Source organism: Plectropomus leopardus, chromosome 24 (genome assembly GCF_026936395.1).
Source record: "Plectropomus leopardus strain MGB_pleo_1.0 chromosome 24, ASM2693639v1, whole genome shotgun sequence".
NCBI classification, from domain to species: domain Eukaryota; kingdom Metazoa; phylum Chordata; class Actinopteri; order Perciformes; family Serranidae; genus Plectropomus; species Plectropomus leopardus.
The window spans coordinates 15,462,293-15,483,542 of NC_142199.1; the positions used below are offsets into that span (position 1 = coordinate 15,462,293).

Sequence of the window (21,250 nt, forward strand, 5' to 3'; positions counted from 1 at the left end):
AGATTGATTTCATGATGCCTGTCACATAAACTTAACGATTAACTATAAAGTTGACATTAACATTAATATCTATTCAAAGCAATCATTTTCTAAGATTTTTTAAAATCAATTCTCTTATTATTAGTTAACATTAATATACAAAAACAAAATACACAAGCAAATGAACTTAAAGACCTTTCAATCTTTTTTTGTGTGAAATTTTACAGTACATCAGTACATCAGTTCAACAGTACAAATCTCCAGCCAAGCTGTCGTTGGTCAACACAGGCGCCAGATTTAATCAAGAAAGAGGAATGAAAAAAGACAAATACCTCTAGTTTTGATGTGTTTTTTTCCTTTTTATTTCACCATGAAGCTATTTAACCAGTTAAATGTGTTGCCAACAAGCTAAGCAACTGCTGCATTAGAGGCTTTTCAGACGATCGTGGAATGACGGCGGCTATTATCACTTCAAGGTGGATGCACGTGGTTGCTGGTGGCCGTCATTGGCGAACAAGAACGGCAGAAATATTCTCTGTGTGGGCTATTTGTTCAGGCTATCTGAAGGTCTGACTCATTTGTTTAAGTATTACATGCCGGCCCAAACAGAAAGAAGTATAGAAATGTATTCATCTCTTTCTATGATGCAGGGGAGGAAGGGCAGAATGTAAATGTGCATATAGACGGTGGGAGTTCAGGGACTTTGTAGAATTTAGAGAGTACTGTACATCACCCAAAAAACTCTTACATGAAAGGATTAACTTTATCAAAATGGATATGAGAAGTCACACACACATACACACATTCAAACACACCTGCGTGTTTGGCTCCCTGCCAGGAGTTGTGACATGCAGTCAGACTTTAGTTTTGTCCATCTGGCTGCGTGTTCACATATCTAAACATTTACACATGCATCTTTATTCACACTCAGAATCTCAAACCTCTGTGATTGTATTCAGGGCTGTGTGTGAGCGCTTACCTTGAATCTTGAATGTGTAAACAGGGATGTCAATATGCTGGCTTAGGAGGAAAAAAAAAGATTTAGTGAGTTTTTCTGTTTATTTCGATGTGTGATTTTGACGCGCACCACTCTGGTGTCCTTTCACAGAGACAATAGCAGTTACCTTTTGCCGTTCGCGGCTAGTCATTTAGAGAAAGGGGGGAAAGATTTTCTATATGAATTAATTACAAATGCTTCGAAATGTCAAGTATAGATAAAGCTTAATACCCTGTCTCCTCCCTTCTGCAACAGAGAAGCTTTTAAATGGCTCTCTGCCAGCCCCTATCTGCCAAACGACACCAAGGTTACTGGGAGAAGCTGAAATATTCATAATATATGCAAAACCACCGCTGTCCATGGACAGTGTTCATTGGAATTCAAGAGCGAGCTTCAAACCTTTGACAACTGCTTAAGTAATTAGTTGCTGGGAGAGCGACAACCCCCCCACTCCCCACTCCTCCCTCCCTCCGCATAGCTGCTGAAACTGGCAAGTAAATATTAGAGCATTTTATCTTTTCAGTTTGATAATATAATTGAATGTGTTAAGGAAAGGTTGGTAGATTTCCTGTAATCTAAATTCATCTAAAGATTGTTTGATATGAAATAATCCAGTTTGAATTCAGTAAACTGTAAAGGGATGTTTTACTCAGCTGATTTGAACTACAAAAGGCGGCGTCGCTTTTTACTCCTTTCAAAGTATTTCGGGAAATTGCACCAGATTGCACTAAGGGCCTATTTTGTATTCTAATTTGAGTGTGTAATGTAAGTAAATGGCTACATACATGGGTGTAGATTGTGAGGGGACACAGGGGACTCCTTCCCATCAATAATTTAGGCTGTACCCAGGCTGTATTTGGACATTTTCCTAAAAAGTCATGCATATCCTTAGTTATCATAGCCAGTATTTTGTGTTTAACCCACGTATTTGGGAAGGTTGCGCTTAGGTGATCACCGTGCTGATGGGTTAAAATAAGGAGGCAGATTTGGGGGTGAATAGGTTAAACAAACACAGGACTTTTCCCAGCAGTTCGGAACCATGTGAACTTTGAGTTCACACTTTTTATACCTAACCTACATAACTTAACATTAAGCATGTAACTTCACATTACATAATGTCATTTCTGGGATGTTATTTTGTTGGATATCATAATAACTGTTTGGGACTTTTCTCAGGAGACAGGTTTTTGGAACCATATGAGCTTTGAGATAAGGTGAGGAGGTCATTACCATGTTTTGCTTCCTAACCCTAAAACCTCAGTAACTATACCTGCCTAAACCTAACCTTTGTAACTTTAGGTTAAGTACATAGCGTCATTCATGGGGCATTAACTTGTGAGATACCATCCCACCCAGCTAGCAGGGAACGTTCCCACAACACTGGCTAATGTTACCTACAAGTTGCAAGAATGTTTTAGAGAAAAAACATTGTCTGTTGTTCACAAAGAACATTTTAAGGATGTTTATAATGTCCCTGACTAAGATGTAACATTTTAACATTTTGTGATGTTTATAGAGAATTTTACGTTGAACGCTTAGTACATATGCAGTTGTCCCCAACAATAAAAACACAAAAATAACCACAGAATTCTTATTTTGATAAAATTAAAGACATTTCCACCTGAACTTGATGCAGCAAAGACATTTCCATCCTAGAGGTCTCATATTGTAAAAAGACAGATTTCCAATACAATAAATACAGTAAAAGTATCAAATCATTGAACCTACAGAAAAATGCCTTTAAGCAAGTCATCAGGATTTCTGTGAAGACTTGCAGCAGATTTTTTGGGAGTGGGACTGGGAGCAATTAAGGTATATATATTTTTTTATATTAAAGCATGTAAACATGCTCTAGTAGAAAATCCAAGTACAAGTATGACCCTAAAAAATTAGCATGATACGAGACCTTTAACTTGATGCAAGAAAGGCAAAAAAAAATGCATAAAAATTAACCAGAATACTGGAAATGAAATGTTTGTTGCCCCAAAGTTTCTGGGAAAGGACCCCCAATGTCTGCTGTCCCATATGTGTCCCCTCCAGTATATTAATTTGCTCAAATCCGCATGTATTTTTAATCAAGAATCTTAAATTTTGCATGCCAGAAAAGTCTCCCCACATGCTCATGAGTTATGTAATACTCTGTTTGGGTTTGAAACATGGTGCCTCATGCTTAATTCCACAGTATTAGACTTACAGATTGTGGCCGATGTATTATTAATAGCAGACAACAAAGAACAACATGTTCTGTGTTGAAACAATAGGAGAATTCAGTGTTGGACATGGGCCTGTATCTTCACTCTCCCCCTCTGCAACTGCTAGTCACTGGTCAGTTCGTCAAGGCTGGGAGCTGCCGCACAATGAGAATCATGCCCGAATTGGAGCAGAGCCAAAGCCCATTCAAAGCAACTCCTCGTGCCTAACGCATTACCCCGGCCTATTAATCTGAAGAGACCGTGTTTTTGTGTTTACTAAGCATGATTCGCTTCTAATTAAAGTGAAATAATTATACTTCAAAGGAGCAGGGAGGCAGGATAACTGTTCAAAGACGAGAGCACCTCTTGTCACGGGGAGAATTGCTTAACACAACAATGCAGGACAGCAAAATTAATCAAATGGATTGCGGAGACATTAAAGTCTTTTTATTACACAAGTTTAAGTGTGAGGTAAATCACAGTCAATTGCACAACAACACATATTAATTATTTCAGGGTGCAGAAATGATTTGATTTCATAGGCCTACCATGAAGTTATCTGTAATTTACAATCTTATAAATGATTAGAAAATTATGAAAATCAGCAGATGTCCCCTCTAATGATTAATCATTTACAGGTTTACAGCGATTTCTCACAGTTTATTTACATGAGAAAGAAATGCTGGATTAACCTCGCCAATCAAAGAAATCCAGTGAAATACGAGCCGATTAAGCGAGTGTAATATGGACGTGTAGGCCTGACTCCAAGGCTTGGTTCAGCAGCCATGGCTGGTGTGAACAATTGAACCACCCCTTTTTACGAGCACAAGTGTCCTTGTCCTTGGTAAGGCGAAGGTCGATGTGTTCCCCCCTCTCTCTCCTGCTGTGGCGCTTCCACTGGCCATTCATTTGGGCCTGTGATGGCTCTAATAACATCTCTATCACATTAAAACCGAACCAGGCTGAGGAGATGTTAATACTCCTCTGCACTCGCTGCAGGGAAATTGGTCATGTATTACAACAAGTGCTTTTTAAGGGCCTCGGTGGCCAAGTCTACGGAAACGGCAGATATTCATGGCTGCCTGCATGTGAAGCTCTTAACACGGTGGATTTTCAAGTTGTGACAGTTCAAGGGAAGCGGCGCTGTTAACATATTCAGAATGGTCCTGTAGCAAGGCCGTTCCTCCAATTCCTCTTTGCATCTCCACTGCTCGGCTGACAAGGTTGCCTGTTATTTTTTTTTAAAGATGGAGATTAGAGAGGAATGCTGCAAACACTCAACTCAAAAGCCGGGTCTGTTAAAAGGATAATATTGAATTCAATATATCATGTGAATAGATGGGAAAAACAGAACAAATAATACAGACAAACGGCTGGATAGATAGATAGATAGATAGACAGACAGATAGATAGATAGATAGATAGATAGATAGATTTATATCCACCTTTGCTAACAATTTTCCAATGGAATGCACTTATAAGGAAAAAATAACACCAAAGTATTAAATTAAGAGCAAAAACAAAAGGTACAACAAAAAGTATAGGCTAAAGTTTAAACTTATTATGATTCCTAGTTATCATTAGGAATTAAATGTTGATTGCATAATGTAATTGCAGTATTAATGACACTATTTGTGTTCGCACTGGTTCCCTGTATGAGCCTGGCTTTCAGCATGCAACTCTGGCTACCAGGTATGATCTCCAGAAAAATGAAGGCTTGATTTTCAACGTAAATGCAGTGTCTGGTAACCTAACAGTTTCAGTTACGTTTCCTAGCCGTTACAGTGAGTTCTGTGCTGTTGGCAATAGTAAGGCTCAGATGAAACTGGAAAGCGATCAGGTTGTCTTTGCGATGGCAACAATAGCTCTACTAGGGCGAAAAAGTTGTCTGTTTCAACTTTAAAAAAAAAGTGAGCATATTGTGGATGGAGGAAGATGGATGTGAAGCTGAAGTGTCTACACTTAAAAAGTAGGAAAGCTATTGATAAAAAAATAGGCCACAATATACAAGAAACAAGATGCAATGACAAAACTGAAAACTGCACTTTTGAGACGATCCCTAACTTCAGCTCATCAGCTTCCCATTAACTACTGAATCACACAGCCTAGATTATCGGATCATGTGTACCTTTTTCTACGGTCTAATTATCTATCCTGAAAGGTTTATCCTCATATGTACGATGTATGTGTGTTTCAGTTTAAATGACACAGAGAAGAAGAACATTTCTGCAAAAATGTGGATCTTTTTCAGAGCCTATTATCCGTTAATATCCTAATAATGTACTTATTTACATGCCTAATAAGATAAAGATAGATAGATGACAGTCAGAGAGAGGCCGTGGTCCTCAGCTAGCTGTCACCGCTGGTCACCATGGTGATGGGGGATTGATGGCACCCATTGGCTAGTGAAGATGTATACATCATGTTGGTCCAGGGCTGCTGCATCCAGATGGGCCTGGGCCATCCATTGTCTGTCAGGGACACAGCTGTCTTGGAAGTGCCGTCCTCCCCTCTCCTCCTTTCTTACGGCACTAACGAGTCTTTCACCCGCCACATAGGATGATGTCGTCTATAGGGGAAGGAGGAGTTTTTCTGTCAGTGCACAAGGTTTTCTAGAAGCAAGCTGATGTGCATACATGGTTTTTTTCTGACATCACATGAAGGCATTTTGTCTGGAAAGATTAAAAACGATTTTTGATGTATTATTTTGAAGTGTTGGGACTTGAGAATCTAAAGGGACAAAGGTGAAGGATATGGTAAAAGAAATGGTTATTGCTGCTGTTTATTTCCAAAGTGTTTTTCAAAGTGGAACTGGTGAAGAGCTGGAATGTCTACTTTTGTCTTACAAGGACGAAGTACAGCTGAAGTATCAGTTATCAATTTTAACAAAATAGGTGTCTTTACATAATGGCTCAAAAAGTAAGAGTTTTTATTCTAACATCCTTACACCACATATGAATAAAAATACCACTCCGAGTTTATTTAAAGTCGGTATGTGCCTTGTACTTTAAGCATCTGTGCTGTTTACAATATTTTGGTATCCTTGAAATGAATGTATGGTATTTTTCAATCTGGATCACATTCTTATCATTCTGACCATTGATCATGATAACTGCGGACTCTGCTTTTGCAGAAATTCAGGACCCGAAATTCTAGCGAAATGTTGCCTGTCTGGGCCTCCATATATATCTTAATTTCTTCATAAATCATTTCAAACACTTTATCTGAATATCCCAGTCTAACTGAAAGTTAACACATTCTCACTCCCTTTGTGCGTCAGCTGTTTACACTTTGGGATGCCGTTACGGTGATGTCAGCAAATACATGTGGTGGGATGATGTCATGGTGGGATGACGCCGCCTGTTACCGCGATATCAACAAATGCACGTGTTGGGATGAAGCAGCACAGTCCTTATGACTGTCATGATGGTTAGGATTAGACGCATCTGTCTCCTTGCCTGCTGGCCCGCCCACCCTATAAGCGCACTTGCACTCCTTATACGTGGTCACCAGCAGCATTATTACCTGATGCTGTCCCTCAGTGTTTCAGGTGCACGCCGCCGGTTTGATCCAACTGTGTCATCATCTGATGCATCAGACGCAGAAAGTGGCTTTTTGCTTCACACTTGTACCCCAAAAGCAATGGCCAAGCGGCAAATTTGACAAGTTCAGAATGAGAACAGGTTGCAAAGTGAACACAGAAAGTAAACATTAGCTATTGTTCCTAACTTAATATGGATGTCCTCACAAAAAAAGCCAAGCAGCAACCTCCAAGGCTCCGAGGTTCGCTCTTTCAAAGCTCCACCATCTCTACCAAATATGGTCCCTTCTGGCCCTCCAAAAACACGAAAATGACGGCTGAAATGCCGAATTTGAGTATTCAAAAGGATGTCTACAAAACAGTGGATGACATCATGGTAGCTACATCAATTTTTACTACTTTTATAGTCTATGGGCGTGACCAAGAAATTTAAACCCTCAAGCTGAAAAAACTGAACACAAGAGAAAAGTGATCCAGAGATTTAATGGATTAGAGAGAGAGAAAATGAAAAGAAAAAGCCATCCTGGATGTGTTGTGAAAAAAATTGCAAATAGGCACATACATTATTCTTTTATTATTTGTTAGCTTTTTATTTGTGTTGATTTCTCATTAGCTCTTGATAAAAGATTATTTAATCACCAGGGGAAGTTTGCCTCGGGTGCTGAAGCTGCTAGATCCGGCACTGCATTCAGAGAGCGAGAGAGAGAGAAGATTTATACTTCTCTCATATTTGTTCATTAAGTACGAAGGTACAGCCAGCAGTTATCTTAGTTTAGCATAAAGACTGTGGTTAAACAACAGGGACTCCAGCAGGTGAATGTACACGGTTAAATGCATTTTTGCCGCAGGTTAAACCACAATATTTTTTAAACAAAATGCAACATGTTCATTAGTTTGCTTCGAGTTTGTTTGAAATAAGCAATTTATTCAATTTATTCAATAGCAATTAATTTGACCAATAATCGATTGAGAAAAGTGCTTATGACTTGGACTTGGACGAGTAATTGTAATTATCGTACATCAAGATGGCGTTGGCACAGACGTTTGGAAGACGTTAGATTTTGGTTTCTTAACACAACTTAAACACAACTTAGCAACTTAAAATAGCAACGTCGTCGTGAACTTCGGTTATATGACATCACAACCCAGTTTCAAACAAATAACATCTCATGATGTTGGTGGGCAGCGTGCACGCTGGCAAAATGTTGAACTATTCCTTTAACTAAACCCGAGGCAGGTGTGACGGCTGCACGTGCTCATCCACACGCGTGCACACACACACACACACACACACACACACACACACACACACACACATACATTCCAGCCAGCCATCCAGCGAGTTCATGGCTTCCCCCTGTGGTGTGAGGTGGGACCAGAGAGGCATGGAGTTATTCACTGTCTGCCTACTTGGTTCTAATAGTCTGGCACAGCGTGACTGACGCTGCCCCTCTCAGCCGTGATTGAGTGTATTGATCCTGAGCCGCTGCCGCCGGCGTGCTCCCCGGACACCAGGCGGGAGGAGACCAACAATCAGATCCTTCACTGGGGGAAAAAGCCCTTCTCATCTGCCTTAATCATCCGATCGATGATTAGCGCGCCGGCCCGCTCATGTCTTCCTCTCACTGACAAAGACATCTCCTGAGTCGCTGTTTAGTTTTTTTTTTTTTTTAAAAATTCTCACTTCCTCCTCTTTATTTCTCTCTCATCTCGCTCTGTCTTTTCTATGTTGCATTAGTGTGCAGAAATACTCTTCAGCAAAAAGGCCTTCTGCTGACCATCCATTTTTTTTGAGTGAAAGTGGGGAAGACAGCGAAAGAACTTGATTAGAAGCAGAATGGGAGGGACGGGCGGAGAAACAGAGGCAGAGAGAAAGAAAGACAAAGAGAGGGGATGTAATGGAATCTGACAATAGGAACTGTTGAATCACCACCTGCTTTTTGGGGTTGGGATGATTCCAACCCTCTCTCCTCGCCCCCGTAACCCCTCCCCGCTGGCATCAGTAGCCAATGGTGCACTTCTCCCTCCTTCGTTCGGCGTTGATTGGGCGGCAAATTGCTCCTATCACCTGGCATTAGTCCAAGTCTCACCAGTCAAAGCTTTTAATCTGATCATTATCCCGGTGCTAAGCGGCAGCACCACAGCTTCTGTTTGCTGGAGCAAGATATTGCGGCTGATTGAGTGAGGCGGGCGGCTATAGAATTGCAGTTCCATCGCTGTCGAAGCGTTTAAAAGTGTGGATTATCAGAACTGGAAGAGGATCATGTGACCTCTGTGTGTGCGCTCTACTTCTCAGGGAGCTCCCCTCGCTGTCTCCTGCTCTCTCCCTTTTGTTTTCCTCTTCTTCGTTTTTAAATCAAATCGTTTCCACTCCCAAGGTTACCACTGTAAATAGATTTTGTATCCACACGTCCTCATAGAACACAATGGAGGCAGATAGCAGCGTTAGTTTGCCATTCAGCACAATTTCCCGAGCATTTCGCCATCACAGGTCGCCTGTGACGACTGCTCAAATATATCTAAGGCTGGCAAAAGTAGCTAAGGGTAAGGGTACCATTTGTCCTGAAAGGCACTGACAGAGACAGCAGGAGAAAGACAGACACATAGAAAGAGTAAGAAGAATACTGAAGTGGAGGCTCTTTCTGTGAGCCATCCACTTCACATCCTCAAGCAGCCTACTCATTCAATTTTGTCACATTTCAGTAAAACTTTTCAAGGCTGCTGCTCTCTGCCCACCAGAGACAAGGAGTTCAGTGCGAGAGAAAAGCATCAGCGGGCTGTGAAAAGTTGTTTGAGCCGGCACATGATCTTTTTCTTTCTGCCTTTGTGTGCGGATATATGTTGGAACACCTACGTATATAATGCATAGTATCCACTAATGAGCCCTTCCATTGCCTGCTGAGTACAACAGAGTCTAGCACATGATTACGGCAGCCCTTCATCGCGCATCAGGAAAATACCAGCCAACGGCTTCTAAGTGCTCATTTTCAATTACCTTCTATTAGGAATTCCAGCATCTCCTGCCCCTCACAGAGAACCCACTCCTGCTGCCCACCCACTAACCTACACACACTCAATCCAGCACCCGAATGGGCCAAGAGCCCGCAAAACATGGCAGCCTGCGAAACAATGCATGATGTAAGTTTGGAGAGCGTCGAGAGGCACTTACAGCCCCGCACCATCTCTCGAGATGTAAGGGCGGTTGGGTGGGGGGGAAGACGTGGAAACAAAATGACTGTTTTTAGAAGATCCACTTCTTGCTGATGAAAATCATTCTCCCCTCCCCCCCTTGGTGAAAATGGCTCTTGTGGATCCAGAGGATAACTAACACTAGAGATGGGTAGTTATTGTTCGAGTGGCATTCTCTAACTTGCAAATAGACCCTCAAATCTGTGTGGAGGGCTTTTCTTTAATATAAATGCTGGAGTGTTCTCTCAAAGAAAATGAAATAAAGAAATCAGGAGCAGCATTAGACGGCGGAGGCTGAGAAGTTAATCCAACACTTGCACGGAGCGGAAACAAAGAACTCGTTTTGTTTTATGATAATTGAACAAGTTTATAGTTTGTTGCCGCTGAACCCAAACAAAGAGGCAGAGCAGGCAACACAAATGATCCCCCCTGTAAGTGACTAATGCGTGACATCCGTCTTCACTAACGCCCGGCTAACTGTCAGTCTATTTGGCGTGATGCAAGACAACCGCCCTGTTGTTTCGCTCCCCAATTCTGGAGGAGTTGATGGAGAGCGTTGATTGTTGTGTCGTTCCCATGACAAACAGGAGGCAGGGGAACCAATTAGTTCCGACGGCTTTTAACATTCCCCTCAAACCAGGAGGAGACAGAGGTTTGCGCAAAGGTTTGCTTCCAGTCTGCCAGTGGCTTAATTATAAAGAGGGGATGTTTTCCCAAGGCCAGAGCATGCAGGCATATTACTAATTCATTCTCCGAGCTTGAATACATTGAGTTTTGCTCGCGGGATGCTTTAAACGTATAGCCACGTTTGTTTTGTCCTGATGAGCACGCATTTTGAGGATGCAACGTTCAAGACAGGGAAACGAGATTTGCTGTGGAAATCTGATAATTCCTCGCCCAAAAAGGTTTTATTAGGATGGATGCAACTTTACGAAAGGCTTCAATTAGATGTGTTTTTCCTTTATGATTCTCTCATCCATGTGTCGTCATTCTTTCTAAGTTTAAGTAAATCAACCATTTGCAACAACTACATTTATTTTATGGCCTAAACTGTCTCAATGTGCAAAATTATAGCAAATATGATGTAGCTGATCAATAAATTATGATTGTATTAACGTCACATGTATTTAATTACCTCTTTTTGCATGGATAGGAAGGTGTAATGCAGAGCGTATCATCCTGTAGTTTGCTTGTTCACATAGCCAATAGGCCAGAGGCATGATGGGATTAACACTACTGCACGTATGCACCGGGCCACATAACCCCAAAAGTAACCTGGAAGCAAGGAACTTTTTTGGCGTATTCTCGTTGGACTGGATGGGCGCCATCCTTGGGTCTGGTATCCGGTTCTAATAATACATCCATGGTTTGTAGCCTGTGGACGGTTGATGTGGGCTGTCAGCCATCAAAATCTCTTCACAGAAGGAATATAGATAAAATGCTGTAATATTAATGATATGATCTAATATTAATGCATATGTGAAATGTATTTTAGGTGCTGGCCTCAGAGTTAAACCCAGACATCAAGTAGTATTTTCACTGTGGCCTCAGAGTGCTTAAAAACAACTAGTTTCTTTGATAAAAAGTGTCTTTAGTTTCTGTTTACTGAAAATCAAGAAATCAAGAAAACTGTCAATGAAATGTGGAACCGCGGCACCGTTAGCTGTCTTTCGAACCACGCTGTGGGTTTTTTACTCTCGAGCAAATCATCTGGCGGGCTGCTGCTGACTTGTTGGACTTGACTGTGTAAATGGTTCAGCACATATGGCAGCTGCAAGCTTTCGGGCCAACTTGTTGAACTTGATGGATAGTGAAAAGGCCTTCGGGCTGCGTGCGTTGGCCCTCCCTACCCCATGCTTTCTTTCCTTCTTTCTGTCTTTTGTTTCTTCCTCTCCTGACTTCCTCTCCCTGCCTATTGATTATCAGAACTTCCTCTCAACACTCGGATGCATTTGCTCTTCTCCTCAGCGTGTCTTCGCCGCTCTGACTGTTGGAGGTTCTCCAGCGCTCTCCAAACAGGTCTGATCCTTCGCAAAGGTGAGGGGCCCGGGCTCGTTGTGTTCCAGCACAACAGAGGTGAACGGAGAGATTTTCTGTGTTCCTGGCACACGATTCCTTCAGCACGCTGTCACGTCTCTTCAACTCTCCCCCTCTCTGATGTTACCTGACAGGTGAGGGTGTGTGTAGGTGTGTGTGTGTATGTTGTTTCATGCATTCTGCAGCTGAGGTGGGGGGAGGGGTGGGGGTGACGAGGAGGTGAGAGAGGAGGACAAACAACAGGATAGGGTCGGATTGGAGGGAGAGAGGATGCTAGGAAGAAAAAGAGGTGGGAGGTAAGTAAGTGGGAGACGAGGGGAGCGGGGTGTATATGTGCGTTGTGGATCTATGTCTGTAAGTATGTGGGCATCTGTGTGTGTCTATCGATTTATGTATGTGTGTGTGTGTGTGTGTGCCATGGACAGGGAGGGTGTGTGATGGCAGTGCCCTCAGGCTCCTCCAGGCGTAAGAATCAGTGAGCAGGTGGAGCGCACCGGCATCGCTGTCTTCTGACGAGTCCCCGCCGTCTCCTGTTTTGTCAGGACCCCTGGAGCGAAGACTGGGGAGTGTGTGTGTGTGTGTGTGTGTGTGTGTTGACCGGTTGGGATGCACTGTGATCATTAGGATTCACAATGGCTCTGACAGTGCAGCTCTGGAGCAGTGGACACAGCATATGCCCAGGGAGATAACTGGTTGGCTGACTGGTTATCTTACTGGCCGGCCGCTACGCTAACTGTGTCCTCTCTGCTAATAAATCCAGACCCTTTAATTCAAACAGACTCGGCTCTGGATATAAGGCCCTCTCTGTGCCTTGTATTGCATCAGGCAGGAGCACAAGTGTGAATTATTTGTTTGCTCACAAAGTTGTGATTAATTTTGTAGCAGTCTTGCCTCTATTCAAGTGAATCCAAAGCGTGAGAGAGAGTACATGCTGTTGGTTTTGTAATGTGAATATATATGGGACTGCTTCGACAGATGCTGTAATAATTCTGGAGATAGGGTGCAGTCAGGTAAAGTGGGCAATCGGGTAAAATGGGACAAATAAGGTTTGGCAGCTCTGTAACCCTTTGAAACCAAAGCAAAATGGCTCGATTTCTTTTAAAAAACACCGGAAGAAGGCAATGAGCAATAAAAGAAGAAATGACCCAATAACTGATTAAAAAAAAGGAAAAAAGTACAACAAAATGACCTGAAAATTAGCAAAAAAAAAAAAAGTTTTTAAAAAGACAAAATGAGATAATTAAAAAAACAAGGAAGTGTTTAAAATTATAATAATTTGTTAACATTTTAAATATAGTTTTCCCCTTGCTTTTTTCTTTATCTTTAAAATCCCCCCCCCCAGCTATGAAAAAAATAATAATCTACTAACTTTTTGCAATTTGTGGAATAAACTTACCAAGTTACTCATTTCCCCCTTTCCAGTGTTTTTTAATATAAAAATATCACACCAATTTGTTCAGGGTTTAGAGGTTAAATACTTAAAATGCATTTGAAAGCAGCACAAAAAAGTGACGTCTCTCCAAAGGGTTAAATATTAGCAGTCAATCACCAGAAATGCTTTTGCATTGCTCCTGCAAATGCCCTTTACATGAAACAATTATTTTAATTGATCTGAGATGACTAGTATGAGCAGAAAAAAATCTAAAAATCACTGGTTGCAGAAGTTGCCGGGTAAGCCATGTGACATGATTTTCTCTTACTGGTTAGAAGAGAACTACAGCTAAAATAATAAGGGTGTAACACCAAAAAAATGGTTGTATGAAGTTGCATTTTCTTAACTGTTTGTCCTATATTCAAAATATTTTCAAAAAAGACTTTATTCTTTGTGGGAAAAGGTTCTGGGTAATTAGTTAACTCCTTAAAGCCTGGATTAATATCACTTGTACTGCATTACAATGCCTTTAAAATGTATTTAAACCTGTTTTAGAATCATTATCATTTATAAACACTTTTTTTCAGATCGCTTCCCTGGTTGTTTTGTTTTTTAATTTTTTTGCAATTTTTTAGGTAATATTTAGTAACTTTTGAACCAATTTCTTGCTAATTTTGGAGTCATGTTTTTGAAAGATTCAGATTTGCTCAGGTTTCAAAGAGTTAATGCCTTCAAGTAAAATGGGAAAAACAATGAGCTTAAATCAGACTTTTTAAAAAAGTAAAACCAACATATAAGCTACCAGATGCCATAAATCATCATAGACATATACCACAGATCAAAAGGCAACACTGAATGTAGTATAGTGAATAGGATTTTAGGTGCTTAATTTTTTGGTTATCTCCCCAAAAAGTGTCTTATATTACCTGATTTACCCTAAACAACAAGTCTGTTTCCCCACAAGCATCATTTGTTCTTGGCTCTTTTGACCGAGGAAGAGTTGAATGTGTGTGTGCGTGTGTGTGTGTGTGTGTGTGTGTGGGTGTGTGTGTGTGTGTGTGACTATCTTAAGTGTGTAAGTGGCTCAGGTGGTAAAGAAAGGACGTCCTAATAATAGCCCCCTGTCTCCACACTGGTCCACAGGCTGTAGCCGTTATCGATTCTGCCTCTCCATCTTCTGCGCTGCCCGGCATCGTTATAGACCAGATACCGAGGGTTTAGTTTGGAATCTTGTGCAGCGCGCAGCAGCGATTTCTCCGACCTGAGCTGGGTAAAAGCCGAACGCCCCGGGGGGAGGCAGCAGTGGTTTTTAATTGTTTGTAGTGTTAGTTGGCCACGCTGGAGGCGAGCTCTCCAGGGACGGGCCTCCAGCCCAGGTCCTGACCTCGCAACTCGCACACAAACACCAATGACAAAATGAACGCACTGATGCACACAGGTACGAAGCAACAGTGCCTGAATACACATACATACATTGAATGTTCTGGGTTCGTAATGAGAAACCCAATTAACATTTGTACTAACGCTGTGAATTCCCCTTTAAGAATTCACATTTTTCAAGATATATCGCAAACATTCATCTTTGCTTGGTGTTTGCCACCAACCCAAGGTCTTTACAACACTATGTGCATTATTTTCTGCCTCTAAATGGTGTGAAAAAAATCTTTAAATTTTATCTAGTATAAATTAACAGGACTAAGCACTTAAATAATTAAATAACTCCCCCCCCAAAAAAAGTGCAAAACACACATATTTTTTTGAACTGTTGCAAATGTATGCTACATAATAAATGCGCTTTGATTTTTGCTTAAGTGCTTTTTAATCGTTTGCGAGACTATAATCATTCGTAACAGTGAGAACCCAAATGGACTCCTCATAAAGAAAATCTAAAATCTTCTCTGCTCTTCAGGGTTTTTTTTTTCCTCATCTGCAGAAGTGGTTGTTTTATCCTTTGATCTGCAGTACATTAAAGTAATACTGTGGGTTTGAAAAACCATTAGATGGCCTTTTGCGGGGCAGCAGGTCTCTTTTAAAAGCACAATGAACCTCTATACAGATCAGGTTAGAAACTTAGTTAAAGGCACAATAACACATAGTCTCAAATTAGTCTTAAATGGTATTAGCCCTCAAATAAGACCGTTGACTCCTGACCTGCGCTGCTGCGGTCCAATTACACCTACAGCTTTTTCCTGTTTTCAGCTGTTTGGAGCGAGACGGCGAGTTCTCGGATTCACTCGAGAGTTAAAATATTCACATGCTGTGTCTTTTGTCTTTCTGCCCGCCCTGTCTTACTGTCCGTCATGCTCCCTGTCTGTCTGTCTGTCTGTCAGGGTGGCAGGTCTTGTTGAATAGAGAGTGGGTCATCTCCCTGACAGAGCTCAACTGGTAGTTATGGCAGCCTCGCCACGGCTGGCTGGCTCCACACAGTCACCAGGAGACGGGGGATCATCAAGTCTGTCCTCCTGCTCCACCACACACACATACACATCTGTGTCGCACACGATCGTGTGCTCGCTCTCACAGACACACAACATGCACCTGTAATAATAATGGCTGGATAAAGTTGTAAGATCATTATGACAGACAAGGACATTTTTGTCCATTTCCTAACCTTATTTGCAGCGGACAGATTGTCATATTTCTATTCTGTTAATAACATTTTTGAGTTAAACTGAGTTTAATTTTTGCTCAGAAATATTTTAGCCTAGGCTACATGTGTCCTTGGTATTTGTCTCACTTGTGGTCCTTTTTGGTCAAAATTTTGACAAGCAAAAAGAAGATTTTTTTTTTCCTGCATTCACACCTTCATGGCCTTTAAGGGGCCTACTGACAGTGTTAGAACTTTAATTTAATGTGTTCAGTTGACAAGTTCACAAAAGAGTTTTTTGCAGGCCAACCTGGAAGCTAACGTCACCCTGGTTCCCTCGTCAAAAAGCCTATTGGATTTTTCCATCTGATTTTGGATCTTTGCAGAGAATAAGCTTTGTGGTAAACAAACGTTTAGTGTATGTTTTGTGCTGCAAGAATATCTTCACAAATGCCACTTTTAGGATTTCTGAAGCCTTAATTGCCAGAATTACAAAGCTTTCATTTAGGAGTCATTTCGGACTCATAACTGGGGTTCTCTGTACCACTTCCTTTCCAACAGCAACACAGCATGTTTAAAAGCTGTTTGTAAGTGTTGTTAACTTTTCTTAAACCACATTTTTTTCGTTATTTGAACACCTTATATCTTTCTCTACTACTCTGTGTGTTTATTCATGTAGCAGTTTGAATCAATGGGTTATGCACTGACTCATTGCTATGAGTTTTAACAGGCTGGACATTTGCCAAACAGAGACTGCTAACACGAGCCAACTCCTCTGCTTTATCGAATTTAGTATGTGGAAATTAGTACTAATGTTAGCAAGCTAGGTTAACTGGCCTCCTGTCCTAGCTTGCTAGCTGCCACTAGCATTTGAATGCTATCTCAACAGTAAAATGTTCAGCAGGTGATAGAAAAGTCGAAGGGCCCGTGACTGACAGGGGCCTAATAAATATATTAAAAAATTTTAAGAGAAAATTACTAAGCTGTCATCATTAAAATAAGATTTAATCCATAATGTTTTGTCTTTTCTTGTTGTTGCACAGAAAAATAAGCATTCAAGAAGCCTTAGTATTGCCTCCTCCCCCCTGTATTTTCATGGAATGGTTCGGTCCTGTCCCTGAACGTGGCGCAGACAGCAGGCCATATGCTAGCAAAGCAGGGTGAGGAGTGTCATGAAGCTAGGCCTGCTAGCTCCTAAAAACCAAAAAAAAAAAAAACCAGACAGGAGTGAGAAAAGAAAGGGCGTCAGTATGTCACCTTATTCTTCACAAAGACAGGTGGGTCCCCGTGAGTGGTGTTAATTAAGCTGTTTATTTCACAGTGAAATGCGCTACATTTGCTATGCTAGCATTAGATAATAGCTTCACAGAAAATTCTCATTGTTTACATTTTGCTCCTGTCATTTTATAGATATAACCAAACTTTTTGCAAGTTTTTTGTAATAAATGAGTTTTTCTTGTCCCTACAGATGTAGCTACATCCTCAGCAGACCTGTTTCCCCCCATACCCCCCACCAGTGAGCCAGCCCCCAAAAATCCCCTACTGAGGAGGGAGGTGAGCAGCTCTCTTTAAAATTACATGTCAGTTGTAAGTCACTGAAGTTTTGGTTATGTTGTTATTTCCAGTGGTGGAAGACATACTCAGATGTTTTGACTTAAGTAAAAGTAGAAATATCGCAGTCTTAAAAATACTCCATTACAAGCAAAAGTTCTGGATTCAACATGTTGCTAAAGTAAAAGTTACACTTGAGGATGTGCTTTAATGTCATTTGTGGCACGAAAATAATGCACTTGCCGGTAATATTGCAATGATACAACAAGTACAGACAAAATAAAATATATAATCGAAACATACTCAGGTTAAGGGGCATTTAGCTCTGAAAAAAGCGTTTTGCGACTGTTGTCTCCCGTTTCCATGGGAACACATGGACTGACATATAACTGGAAAACAGTCACATGGCCAACTTGAATTTAAAGTTTCTGTAGATCGTGGGGTTTCCCAAATTGAATAAATACTCCTGATATGAACACAGAAATGTTTTTATTTTGCTCAGCCTTGTTACGACCAAGATATTTCCAAATATGGTTAAGTCCCAAAAGCATTTCCAAAATTCACAACATGTTGCTACGTAAGAAATTCCTCTGCTTCAATCCACATTTAATGGCATTTAGTCTTTCAAAAACAACTTTTTTACTGCGATCACACTCACTTACCCTGTACAAGTATCGTAGCAACACTCAATTCATCATCATAGATCTAAACAGAGAAGTTTTTAGTTTTTAGTTTGCTGTTTTATGTTCCAAAACTCAAATGTCACTTTTTGTCACTGTTTGTAATGTGTCTGTTCAGACCATGGTGGTTTATGCTGGTTATTGTCATTGTGTGTTTGTTTATAGGTTATGCCATCAGTCAGTTGGCTGTTGCACTTGAAAATTTCAGCTGTATTTCTCTTCAGCATAGTGTAACTATGCTCCTTGCTCCCTGCCTGGTAATTGTTACATCAGTTGTAGAATTTCTGCACGTATAGTGGTTAAAATATGTCGGAGTCGTACTTTTAGTGATGAGGAAGGTGTGCTGTCATGCTGATTTGAGTACATTCTAAATATCTAAATGATGTGTTGTATTATCAGTAATATCAGCAAAATCTACTTAAAGTATTAACAGTGAAAAGTACTCATTATAAAGAATGACTACTTTCAAAGTATCATAACCACAGAAATATTGTTTCCATGATCATAACATGAGCTCCTTAGGTTATCTTAGAATATTGTATGAATCTGTTTGCATATTAATGTTTTACTTTTTATGTTTTGTATATTGCTGGGTTGATTAATAGTATAATAGTGCTTCTCATCCAACATATGATGGTGTGTGTGTGTGTGTGTGTGTGTGTGTGTGTGTGTGTGTGTAGTGGAGTTAAAGAACAGTATTGCAAAGGTAGAGTCATTTTAAGCTCTGAATGGGTCGATTTTCACAGAATTATAACCCTCATAATGGTTGCAGTTTTGAACACATCCTTAATGTTATGAAACGGTTGCTGTTGTGCCATAAGCTTTGCGGTAATGTGTAGGCAACAAAACTGGGTGGTTAGGTTTGGGAAAAGCATCATGGTTTGGCTTAAAATAAATGCTTTCATTACAAACGTCACGTTGCAAACGTCACTTGCTTAGCAGCATAATAATGATAATAACATAACACAGAAAAAAAATGTTTCCACAAATTTTTCCACAAATAAAAATATGCACAATGGCTGCAGTATTATTAACATAATATATTTTTCTTTACATAAAAACTAAAGAGAATCCAAATTTCAGTGGACTTGCATATATTTTGACTGCTCGGAACATGTAGTTATCAGTTAAAAAAAAAAAAAAAAGACATTATACTCCACCAGTGAACGTCCCAGTTATTCCACAAAGCCAATAGTGTTTTAATCTTCTTTGCCACTTAATGTCCCATTTAAATGTTCTGCAGCCTTCAAATATGAATCATGAATATCTGCACCCGGGGGTTGGCCAGCACAGTCTATTAGAATACATCACTACCGTACCAGGGGACCACTTTGTGCATCCCTCTAAAATGTATCATATCTCCACTGTAGAGAGGGAGACATGACTTCATGTGTCTTGTGATGTAAGTATTATTACAATTCATGAAATTCAAACACTTATGGCAGGGCCATTAATTTGAACCATAAGCCGTTGGGGAGAGATTTACAGTGGAGTTAAGGGCGATCACACCATTAAAGGACTTGGGAGGAAGATAGAGCGAGACTGCGAGAGATAACTGGTCGGAGCTACAGCTCGGCAGTAGTGAGCGCTGTTTGAATTTCTTCATGTATAAGTGCAGCAATTAATATTTCTGTTTCACGCTCTCAGGTCAAATGCGCAAACATTTCCGTCAGAATTAGAGAGGGAATAGTCGAGTTCTGAAGGTTCACCAGTTAAAACATAACCCCTGCCTCCTGCCTTGGCTCCGTCTCAGTCTACATACAAAGTGCTGAATTTTGCATGAGCGCCTGAGCATATAGCAACTGGAACCCTATAGCGTTGTTTACTGATACTTCCTCGAGGCGTCTCACTCCGCGCAGCCCATTCTGATAAGAGTGCGAGCAGCTGAGACCTGTCTCCCGTCGGTGCTGTGTGATGGTCTTGTTATACAGCAGAGCATGAAGAAACAACGGGCAGAGGTCAGGACATGCAGACGTACTTCTCTGCTTCAAAATGACCAATCAGGAAGTCTGCTCCCAGCCAATGTTCATTTCTCAGATAGAACTGGTACAAATTGACATGTGACTCACAGCAGAAATAGTCTGGGTAGTCCTTCATGCTGTAAGTGCAATAAAATGTATTTCCCTATTCCGCAGAAATCGATATTAGGATTTTACTCTGATATGACAAATAGAAACTTTTAATACTTGTGCTACTAACTCTTACAGTAAATCTGTCTCATATTGTATCTCTGTCCGTTCAATACCACACCACAGCTTGGAGATCATAGGCAGGAAAAAACTGATGCTGGGAGACACAGCTGGTGCGGCTCTCACCCAGTCGCCAGATAAATGTTGACTTTGTCCGTTTCTGCAAACCACAGATACGTTACTTCAGTACATTTTTATGGAGCATATACACTGAAACATTGTGAGGTTAAGGTACATAACCCCTTGGTTTTGGTAAGGAGATGATCATGCTTTGGCTTTAAATACTAAATTTTCTGGGTCTTGACAAAAAATGAATGCTTTTTGTGGCACTTTCGTAGCAGGAAAAGCAGTGATGTTTCTGTAAAAACAACTTCTTTTTTTGGCACTGTCCCGCCTGGATAAAACAGCGACGGATTACAGAATAACCATGACTGTATGCTAAAATGCCACTGAAAATGTAGCAGTGATTTCCAAAAGAAAAGAAAAAAACATCTGATTTTGTTTGTTGTTCTCCAACAGTGGTCTTTCAAATATGTATAAAATGTACAAATGTATTGTATCCGTGGTTTGCAGAAATGTACTATGCCAACATTGTCTGCCGGCAACTGGGATGCTGGCTTTGTCCAAAGGTTTAAAAAAAATTTTAAAAAGTTTACACTTCTTTTGTACTCATAAAATGAGATATAACATCTTAATTTGTGAGCTTTTGAGACGCTGTAAAGTGTATTTTATTTTGTAAAAAGCTTGCTATCTTATGCAGCAATCAGTTAAAAGAGTTGTATAAATCTTCTTTTCTAACGCTACAAAAATAAAGCCTATTCTGCAAAATATCAAAATATTCCCTTTAAGGTCAAGAGTATAGTATTTAGTGGCATCTAGTGGTGATCGCAGCCAACTAAAACTTCTCCCGTGTGGCGGGCAAACGAGGCAAACCAG

At 40.7% G+C, this 21,250-nt stretch overlaps 1 protein-coding gene across 2 annotated transcripts in view; it reads left to right on the forward strand.

The window, feature by feature from the left end:
* Positions 1-12,069, forward strand: part of LOC121963028 (uncharacterized) — a 54,027-nt gene extending 41,958 nt beyond the window's left edge. For both annotated transcript variants that reach the window (XR_006107192.2, XR_015775896.1), the window contains one exon: positions 11,867-12,069. The gene's annotated coding sequence lies outside the window, so the exon portion shown is untranslated. The remainder of the gene's footprint in view (positions 1-11,866) is intronic.
* The last annotated feature ends 9,181 nt before the right edge of the window (positions 12,070-21,250 follow it).